The sequence below is a fragment of the Orycteropus afer genome, unplaced genomic scaffold (assembly GCF_000298275.1).
Source record: "Orycteropus afer afer isolate SDZICR_OR568_19922 unplaced genomic scaffold, OryAfe1.0 scaffold00051, whole genome shotgun sequence".
Taxonomy (NCBI): Eukaryota; Metazoa; Chordata; class Mammalia; order Tubulidentata; family Orycteropodidae; genus Orycteropus; species Orycteropus afer.
Window position 1 is genome coordinate 14,647,858 of NW_006921638.1, and position 11,448 is coordinate 14,659,305.

Sequence of the window (11,448 nt, forward strand, 5' to 3'; positions counted from 1 at the left end):
CCGACTCTACGGCACATAACAACAACATATGTGCCCTAGAGTATGTGCATGTTTTATACAAGTCTACTTGTTACTAATCTTCTTCATCATTCTGAAAAGGTATTAAATAAACATCTCAAATAGCAAGACACTACTTTCAGGTATAGAGAAACACAGAATCAGGAAGAGATTAATTTTGAAACACATCTTGTATGAAAGTGAATGAATGAATTTAATGTGAATGTTTCCCACTTTTGGTTGTTGTTGTTATGTGCCATCAGTCGGACCCAGCTCACAGTGTCTTAGGCACTACGCTACCAGAGCTCCTACTGCACTACCAGAGCTCCTTGATCTCATATAGACAGATCTATAAAAAGCATAGGCGCTCTGGTGGCATAGAGCCTAAAGCATTTGACTGCTACCCAGAAGGCTGGTGGTTCAGTTACCAGCCACTGCTCAGAAGGAAAGTTGGGCAATATATTTGCATTGCGATACCTCCTCGGAAACCCAAGCAGGGGTCTCTATGAGTCAGATCCCGCTAGATGGCAGTGTATTGCGTTTGCGTTGCGTGAAAAAGCATAATGTGCAAGTCAAACATTCTTTACAAGATAAGCTAAAATATTGTTTGGTTTTAAGAAGATTTCAGGGCATATTTTTGGGTTTAAATTTTAAAGATTATCTAAGGGCAATAGTTTTGGGGGTTCATTAGGTAGTTTTTATCATTTTTTATGAATTTGAGAATTTGCTGTATTTCTTGATGGAGATTTTTCAACACTATGTTGGTTTCCCTAGGAGCTCTGGTACCGTAGTGCTTAGGGCACTTGACTGCTACCCAGAAGGCTAGTGGTTCAAACCCACCAGCCACTCCTGGGAAGGAAGGTTGGGCAGTCTACTTCCGTAGTGATACCACCTCAGAAACCCAAGGAGGGGTCACTATGAATCAGAATGGATTTCATGGCAATGAGTTTGGTTTTTGGTTTTACAAGAGATCAATCTGGCAACAGAAACATGAAAGGTTAGATTGGAACCCTAGGGGACAGTGCATTTATGTTAATGGAGGAGGAACAACTCAGAAAAGGAGGCTGCACAACTGGCAGAGTGTAATCAATGTCAGTGAATTGTAATCAATGTAGAAATTGTTGAACTGGTATATGTGCTGCTGTGTGTAGTCTCAATAACAAGAAAAATAAAATAAATTATTTTTAGAAAGCTACCTATAATCAAGGAGCTCTGGTAGAATAGTTTCTAAGACACTTGACTGCTAACCAGAAGGCTAGCGGTTCAAACACACCAGCCACTCCTCAGAAGGAAGATGGGGTAATCTACTTCCATAGTGATAACTGCCTGAGAAACCCAAAGGTGGGTTGCTATGAGTCAGGTCTTACTTGACAGCACATAACAATAACAACAACACCTATAAGCATTGTGGACATGCCTGAAAACAACATTGCAAGACTGAATTCTCATATCATCTTTCATAATGATTTACCACTTACATTAATTCTTTAATTCTGTTGTTTATAAAACTAATATAAATATCTAATATATTCCTGATTGGTATTTTTTCATGTTAATTGTTTCATATATGTATTTGTGTGTGTCTGTTTGTGTTTTGGATATAGATAAATAGAAAATTTATGCCAATAACTTAAATCATACCAAACCAAACACAAATCAAGAGAGCATTTTCTTTAAGTTTTGGCATATCCATACAGAAACAAAAGACACACAGATGGACAACAGCTTATATTATACTTGCTAATAGACAGAGTCAATTTAAGAAACTAGGGAAATGCTATTATATAGAAACACAATGCAATAAAAAGTGTGTAAAAATAATTACATCTGCTATGGATATATATGTAAACTGGGATTTTAATAAACTGGAGCTTAAATATTTTTAAATACGTATATAATGTTTCTATCTTAAAATTTCATATCACTCATTTTTTACAAGGAGCTCTGGTGGTATAGTGCCTAAGGCATTTGACTGCTAACCAGAAGGCTGGTGGTTCAAACCCACCAGCCACTCCTTAGAAGGAAGATTGGCCAGTCTACTTCCCTAGTGATACTGCCTCAGAATCCCAAGGACACTACAAGTCAGATCCGACTAGACAGCAGTGGGCGGTCATCTTTTATAATTCACACATCTTAACTTTATAACAATTAATATAATACTTTTTCCTGCCTCTGATATTATCTCAAGAATGGCCACAATATATTATGTATATATAGTAACAAGTCTGAGAGACAAGGACAAGATGGATAAAATTCAAAATAGGTGTTTAGATTATATTTTGTAATGGTGTAGTGGTTACAGCATTTGGCTGTTAACCAAAGGTCATTGGTTCAAACCCACCAGCTGCTCCATGTAAGAAAGGTGAAGCAATCTGCTTCCTTAAAGATTTATAGCCTTGGGAAACCAATGGGTGTCACTGTGAGTTGCAGTCATCTTGGTGGTGTGATTTTGGTTTTGTTTTTATCTCTCTTAAAGGGGGGGACATGTAAAACACTGGTACTAAGCTTCAGGAAAAAAAAAAAAAAAAACATTTGGAGCGTAAGCAGTGTCTGAAGGGAATCCCTAAATGTTTAATGTGCTCACCTGCTCATCATAGGGTTGTCAAGTTCGAGTCCACTTGAAGCTCCTTAGAAGAAACACCTTGTGACTTACTTCCAAAACTCAGCCATTGAAGACTCTGTGGAACACAGTTCAACTCTGATATATGTGGGTTTGTCATGAATCAACATGAACTATGATAGTAACTGGTCCTAGTGGTGTCTGAAGGGAACAACTTGGTTATTCAAGATTTGCTAACCAATAACATACTAAAATCACAGAATATTTCATGTGAAGGAAAAGAAAAATATTTCTAGGCTATTTTAGGAATCTTCCTAAGGATTTCTATCCTTTATAAGCAAATTTTATTGATTTAAAAAAAATAGATGATTTTCATAAACTTTGTTATATGCTTTCAGTGAAGTTAGTCATTTATTTCATAATTTGACATGTTATTGTTATGTGCCGTCAAGTTGAACCAGACTCATAGTGACTGCTCCTTGTGTTTCCAAAGTGGTATCACTACGGAAGTAGATTTCCCAACCTTTAGTAAGGAACAAAATTTATATGTATGGAACACCTGCTTGTACTAGGTAGTTTACATATGCAAAATCATTAAAACCTCTCAACCAACCCCAAGACTAAGCATTATCATTTCCATTTTACATCCAGAAATCTTAGAGTTCACACTAGTGTTACATGATTTCTACAAGGAAAGGAGTAAGATTCAGAGCGAATATTCAAATCTAGGTCTGTTTTATACCAAAACTTGTTTGAATATTCTGTTCAATGCCTTTTATTGCTGGAAGGGAATTTGTCTAAATATTTCAAAGCCTGCCTCCGAAACAGTTTGAATAAATGTACAAAAAACAAACCTGAAGCTAAGAATAGTAGGAAAACTTAGACTGGAATTAATGAGTGGTAGATTCCACGGAAGAAACTCTGGTGGTGTAGTGGGTAAGACACTTATCTGCTAACCAGAAGGTCAGTAGTTCAAACCCACTAGCTAGTCCATAAAGATTTACAGCCTGCAGAGTTGGAATTGACTCAATGGCAATAGGTTTGGTATTTTTAGGTTCCAGGGATCTCTTAAAAGAAGATACTTCATGCATGTCAGCAAACTGCAGTTCATGAAATGAAAATAATATGTTGTAATTGTGTGCTTGTTCATGTATAACCTCCAATAAATTGTAAACTCTATTCTGAGGGACATAGACCAAGAGGATTATGGTCACTCTTCTCTTCACAGTGCCTGGTACAGGATACTGGCTAATACAAGACATTCAATGACTTTCTATGGGATGAACAAAACTGCCACCTGAGAAAGCCAGCAACTGTGCAGAGCAGTTTGGTGGTAAGCAGTTTGGTGGTAAACAATCACAGAAAGAAATAATGGCAGTTAAGAGTGGCAAACTAAATCCAAAGGAACATTAACACCAAAGTAGCTGAAAGCTTTGAGTTGGTGCAAATGACTAGGGAGACTGTGGATGTAAAACATAAATACTTATTGTTATCGAGTCAATTCCAACTCATAGTGGCCCTATAGGATAGAGTAGAACTGTTTCCAAGGCTGTAGCATCTTTAAAGAAGCAGACTGCTACATCTTTTTCCTGCAGACCAGCTGCTGGGTTCTCATTTAGTAGCCTAGTGCTTAAAACTGTGTCACCAAAAAAAAAAGCAAAGCAAAACAAAGCCCTCTCCAAAAGCAAAAACAAGCAAAGAAAAAAAACCTTTGCTGCTGAGTGGATTCCAACTCACAATGACCAGAACTGCCCCAGAGGGTTTCTGAGACTGTAATCTTGACTGAAGCAAACTGTCACATCTTTCTTTTGTGGAATGGCTGGGGGTTCTAACCCCTGTTCATTTAGTTTGCAGCCAAGCAATTGACCACTGCTCCAAGTGGGTTTGTTAAAACATAAATAGAATGAAAAGTAACCGTCTTTAAAGACACAATAATTAAAAAGAAAAAAGAACTGAAGCAGAGAGTAAGAGGCAAATTATCTAATCATGCCTTAGGAACTAATGTTAAAAATGATCATTCTAAAAAAAAAAAATACATGTTATCATGTAAATAAAACTTGCCTATTATTTATTTAATAAAAATTCATCTTTTATAAAATAAACAGAAATTAATTCTGATTCCACCTGCCTGGAATTCAGAGACAGCTTTGGAGATAAAGAAACATTAGAAAATAGAATCTGTAAAACTAAAGCTAAAATGCAAAAGTATTTTCTAGAAGTGAGTTTAATATAAAAGCTTGTTGAGGATTTTAAATCCATAGACTTTTCAACAGTTTATTACTTGTACCTAATATGATTTGGTATGTCTACTGGTATTCATAAACAAAGTTACAAGAACAATAATGAAGACTTTTTGTTTTTAAGATAATTTTAGAATTGAGTTTCAAGATTAAGTGGAAATTTTCCAAAAATACTATATTATACACACACACATAAATTTTTGAAAATGATTTTTCAAAGGTTAAAAATAGCTTTGAATAATTGTTTATTAGTTATCAAATGACAAAAAGAAACATAAAAACAGTACCATACTACCAATTGACTATGCATGCAAATTTATGAATGACTCAGCTGTCTTTGCTTTCCATATATATAATAGACTTTGCCAGAAATTCTCCTTTTTAGAAATTCAGATTACCTGGAATAGACTTCCACACTTTAGTTTGAATCAGTCCAATGATTATTTTACTTCCAAAAGCTTAATTAGATCCTTCTAATCTGACTAAATGGGAGTTTTGATGAGAAGAAGAAAATAAAGCACAATATTGTGGCTTCCTTCTCGGGGTTAGATATTCCTACATGGCTTGCTGAACCCTGAGCGTTTTGAGTAACAAAATAGAAGGATCAGGCAAGTATGGAGTGTTGATATCAGGATTAGGTAAATTAGCAAAACAGAAGGATAAATGGACATAAAAGACACTACTTATTTCTTACTTGCAATATTGCCTAGGAATATCCCTGTCCATTGAGCAGTTTCTCTCTGAAATATCCCCTTCCCTTTGAATTCTCTCAAAAAGGTCCGTGTAGGACCCAATCTTTAAATAACATTACATGTTTACATTAAAAATTAATGGTTAGAAAATATTTTTCTTAGTTAAGAGAGAGAGAAAGAGAGACCATGTCCTTCTAGTAGTGCTTTGGGCTCTCAGTATTAGTTTCGGTTTTCACGGAGTAGATTTTTGCTCACTTTGTGTACCACTATCATAATCCATCAATATTTAAAAGAATAACAAATATGTAAGAAAAAGGAAAGGAAATATGGTTTACACAACATGATAGAGATCAAGCAAAAATCAAGGAACAATAAAACGAGTAGAAAATATCCTCTGTATCTCAGAAGAATATTAAATAATAAATAGATTTGACTTTTTTGGGTCCAAAGTTAGATATGTGAGAAACCCATTTACTTAGAAATATGCTGAGTCTTAAACTCTGTTTAGAACTTAGTTGAATCGTGTTTTTGGTAAGATCTAATTGCCAAGCCAGGATTTTATAGCCAACAATAACATCAGAAATACACTCCTAACATACATAGATTTTTGTTCTTTCCATTTCATAACCATGTAGGGCACAACTATGATAGTGATTAAAGAAAACTTCAATGTTTGGATTTCATTTATTCTGTTTGACTCAGTTTTTTTTTGGGAGGGGGGAAAAGCACTTTATATTTATCTCATATTCTTGTATTGCCCTTGGTTACTTCACATCATATTTCAATTCTGAAGTAACAGAAAATTTTATAGTAGTAGGAAAACTCAAAGCCCCATAACAATATCATTTCATCATTCATAAATTTGGAGACTAAGACAACAACAAATGCTAACACTGATTATATGGACACACTAGAAAATGTTCTTGAAAACTCTCTATTTTGGGGAAACTTTTTACCCCCTCTCAAAAAGAAAAGAAAACAATTTTCTGTTAACTTTTCTTAATCTTTTGGGACATAATAATGTCTGGCCTCTTCTCTCCCTCAGAGTCTTGATACTTTCTATTGATAAGCATATAAAACAAACCTTTCTTCCTCTGTTTTGGCCAACACAATAATCAGTTTGAATAGAAGGGAAAAAGAACCCCTGTACCTTCAGCACCTGGCTATACAAGAAGTGGTTTTCTAGAGATGAGATGAAACGGGAAAATAGAGAAAAGTAGATAAATATTTATAAAACATTTTCAAATACAATGCTCAATGTATGGAAAAGGTAAACTAAACAGAGGACTTTTTTTTTTTTGTCCCTAAGCTTGTCAAGGCTTGCCACATGGAAGAACACGGAAAAGTTAGGCACTATTGCCGCCCATATCAAGGAACTTAATGTCATCTTTCTCATGGAAACACACCACGCTGAGACACACTACTTTCCTTTATGCTTGCACCCAGGAAGATATTAGAACTTTACTCAGTTTGCAGTTCTCGACTTGTAAGAGTTAAATGCTCCCCTTTCACCTCGGTTCAGGCGCAAAAGTAAAATGAAAAAATTAAAATAAATACAAAAGTTATTCAGCCCAGCATGGCAAAGTCTTTGGATTCCTCATTTAACCCTTCTTTAGACTACGGTGCCCAGAGCTCTCTGCAAACCTTTATCTCCTAGATGGTTCCCTTGAGCTCAGCGTGGAACGGTGGCAAGTGGGACAATCCTGAAGGAAAAAGGAGTCACCCCCGCGTCCTAAAGTATTTGGAAGTGCTCGCTCTGATCAGTCTCCAGTCTGTGCTAGTGCAACTTCGCCGCCTTCCAGTGAAGTCCCAGAAGGGGCCAAGTTTAAAGCGAAGCCAGGATTGAAGCACTTTCTCTTTCCGTCCCTCTGAAAGTCCGGGACCTCACTTCTTCTCAGGTTTTCGCCGTAAACTTCTCGGAAACCTCACTTCTCCACTTCGGGGGACAGAGAGCCACTGGGGAAGCACTGATGGTTTGACTCCGGGACTCGAGCTATGCTATCACTCTGGCCATGCAGACTCCCTGCTTCGGGGAGCTTGACTCTCCGGCTTGGGAACTCCGAACATCTAGAGCCCGCTCGGCTACCCAGGAGATCCCCGCAGTCCCGAAGGCGGGACTTGGAGCCTCCCAAGAGGCCGCGGGAAGTGCAGTCCCTGAGCAGCGCTTCCTTCTCGAACAAAGCAGCTAGGAGGGTTGAGCGGATTCCTAAACCCGGGATTGGACCGGGAGTCTAGGGGGCGGAGAGGAGGACTCCGAGGAGAAGAGGGAGGAGATGTAAGCAGTTTCCACCCCAAGAATTCCACTCCTTGGGTTGTTCCCCCAAAAAGGCGGATGTGTGGGTTCTGTTTACGCGTAGGTGTACGTATGCGCGCTTGGGCACCCGCAGGATAACAGTAAAGCCTAGAAGAGTAATATTCGTAGCAAAATACCAGAGTGCCCCATCCGAGGAGACAACCAGCTCCTTTTCCAATTCGTCCAGGAAGAGGCCATTATAAACCAGCTTCCTTTTGCAGCCCTCAAATATTTTGTGCCTTTGGATTCAGACTGGTGTAGAGAACCGCCATGAACAGAGCTGAGAAGGGGAGAGGCGTGCTGGCGCCGGAGATCACGTGCTGGTGAACCTGTCAAAGGGAAAAGAAAAGGTTTTACTGCTTCAGCGGAAAGGAACCGGCGCGCTTTCACTTGGGGTTTCCCAAGAGGAAGCCCCCCCCCCCTTTTTTTTTTTTTTTTTTTATTAGCTTTTCAGGGCTGGAAACCAGGAGGAAAGGGAAAGGAGAGTGCGAGCTGGGAACCTCACAAGAGCCTCTGGCAAAATTAGGCGAGGGCCCTGTCCCCATGGGGCCCGGTCTAGCCACCTATTCCGCTTTACCTCCAGCTTCAGAACCCTCTGCTGTCCCGTGGACCCTTTAGTGTCTAGGCCTAACTTATAACAAACATTAGGCGCTCTTTCTGGCCTTGACGTACTAAAATGTGTCTAACTACAGCGGTCTTATTATATGATGCTAAACTGGGTTGATTCCAAAATATGAATGCTCTTTTCAGCTTCTGGTCATCTGGTTAGTAAGCAACCCATCGCCCACCATTAAGGGAACACTGGAAGCCAGTCGCAGGTGACTGAGCCCCCCAGGGGTAGCCCTACGTCTCAGATTTTCCCAGCTGGTTAAATTTAATGTCTTTTCCCACAGCCGTTAGTAGCCGCAGCCTGACTCAGTGACATTTCGTGATCCTGCAAATGCGGGCAGTGACAGTCAGGAAGTTCCCCTTCTCAGGATAGTAAGGATGCCTCTGGAAGTTTGCCTTCATTCTCCAGATTTTCCGCCTTCTCCCCTCCCCCAGTCTGCAACGCCCCCGCGCCTCCTCTGTTTAGGGATTTGCGGGCGCTTCGCAGGAAGTCTCCGCGCTCCCGGGGTAAATCTGCCTGGAACAAGCCTGGATGGAAGGCGTGAAGGCGTAGCGCAGCACCGAGGGCCGGGCCACGGGTCTCGCCTGACTCTCGGGGTCTGGGTGGCGCGGCCACTCCCGTCACTGCGGCGAGGGCCGGGCTCACGGCCGCGCGCCCGCCGCCGCCTCCATGCTGCAGCACAGAGCGCAACTCTTCCCGGCCAGGCGGCAGCCGTTGCCCTCAAGTGCTGCCCGCGGGAGCCTGGCTTCGGGATCCGCCCCGGCCGCTGCCGCAGCCTGGGACCTCGGAGGCCAGCTTATTGCCTGAGCAGCGGATTCGCCCCAACAGCGGGCGGGGCGCTGTGCGCTGCCGCGCGCGGGTTGGAGGGGAGCATGTGCTGAGCGCCCGAACCCGAGGCTGTGTGTGCGTGCGTGCGCAAGTGTGTGCGTGTGTTTTCGCGTGTTTTTCCTTCTTCCTTCGAGGATGTGAATGACTTCGCCGCTGGCTAGTCCCTTTGGATTCTTGACTTCGGGGAGCTCTTGTCTGTGAACAGAACCCACACATTTAATTTATTTTGCACTGTCGGTTATACCAGAGAGGGATAGAGAAAGAGAGAGAGAAAAGCGCATCTGGACGGGGGTGGGGCAGAGCAACGAAATCTTCTGGAAACACACACACTGACACATTCAAGACCGAGGAAGAATAAAAGACAAGGGAAGACTTTCATAATCTCCCTGCTGGCCCTTCTGATTTCCGGAAAGATCTTGGATGTTTTCTACCTTTTCAAGACATCTTGGCATCTATCTAGTGTTTTGTAAGGCACTGTCCACCTCGCTCTGTGTGAGTATGTGCATGTGTGTATCCGCGCGCGTCTGTCTGATCCATTTGACTGTCTTTTATCCAACTGCCCAGAAGCAAATGTGTTAACTCGGCGATGTCCCTCCATGCCCGGGTTCTCGCAGAGCGCGGAGGACGTCCAGACCCATTTCCCTTGCTAGATTCGCAGCAGCTGCCGGCTTGTGGACCTAGGTGTGTGGATCCTTTTACCCAGAGTCTTGGAAGGAGCCCGGACTAACTTGCTTCCAGGTACATCGCAAGGTCATCACACGGTCTTGCAGCCGTCTTGTTTCAGTGCTAAGAAACCTTTGAGCCTTGTTTTGAAGGGTATTTACATTTCCTTCCACAGCCTGTGAAGCCAAAAGTTCAGTTCTTCGAGCTCGTTTGCTGTACAAACAAGATAACGAGGATTGCTTTTCAAACTGTTCAACAAAACCCTCGACTCCACCTTAGTCCTTTCTCGCTCCCTCCTCCCCACCAAAATGTCATCAGCTCCAGAATTACGTGGATTTGGTTTGGAGAAGAACTTGAAGAAAACGTGATCAAACGGCTATGCCAGACCGCTCTCTTTGCTGCCCGCGGTTCCTTGGGTATCGCAGCCAATCGTGAGACAGACCAGTCCTCTCTCTGCTTCTTTTTCCTCGTGCGGCGCTGGGTGTGCGTGTGCAAGTGTGAGTGCGATTGCGCGCGCTCCCGGCTGTGAGTGTGTGAGTGTGAGAGAGAGCGTGTGTGTGTGTGCGTGCGCGGCCGCCCTGCCTCTGCCCGCTCCCCGGGCGCGGATCCGCCGGTTTCTAGGGGCGATCGCCGCGGATCCCCCATCTAGCGCGACCTACGGACAGCGGCGGCTGTGGCAGGAGCCGCCTCTCCGACTCCCTAGGATGCGGTTGCTGAGCTATGGCAAAGGGCAGCGAAGTGACGAGCGAGACCCGCGAACGACTGTGAAAGCCACCTGGAGCCACCTTGCCGGGATTGTACCTGCGGGCAGAAAGTCCTCCTACGATCGTCTTTTCCCCTAGAGGCACCAGGTAACAAGGAACGCCTCACCCAGTTTCCTCCTGATCTTGTTTCTAGTGTCTTATCTGCATTGCAGGCTACTTAACTTATTAATGTTTAAAAAATCATTGGGAAGGTCTTGGTATCCAAGGGCGCCTGCTCTGTAATGTAATATAATTTCTACTAGGTAGAATATAAATCTATACCTGAGCACTTAATCTATCAGTGAGAGCTAAAGCAATATGTTTATGCTCCACCCTAAATGATATTTTTGAGAACTAGGCGTGTTGAACCTGTCTGAAGATGCCAGAGATTAAAATCTAATGTTTCCCTCAGGCTGTGGTTGTCACGGACCATTTGGTAACACCCCCCCCAAGATTGTAGGGGGCAAAAGGGTGTTGGTTTCCACCCATCATTTCAGCTAAAGATCCTTTTGACCCTTCTCGGGTGCAGGTTGTTTTCCCTTCCTTGTTGTGGAAGAGCTTGCCAGATCCTTTAGTAATCTTAAATTACGCATTTGGAGACTTTGATCAGAGATGGAGTTTTCTTGGAACTTGCTTTTGCGTGGAAGCAAATTCATTGTCGCGGGTGTGTGTGTGTTGAGAAATGATGTTTAACTGCCAGTGTTTGCTTATATGGAGCAGAAGAAATCCAAGAAGAATCAATTTTATATCTAACGAAACAAGAATAACAACATATCCACCACCCAAAACCATCCCAACCGTATTGTTTCGGTTTCGGAGAGC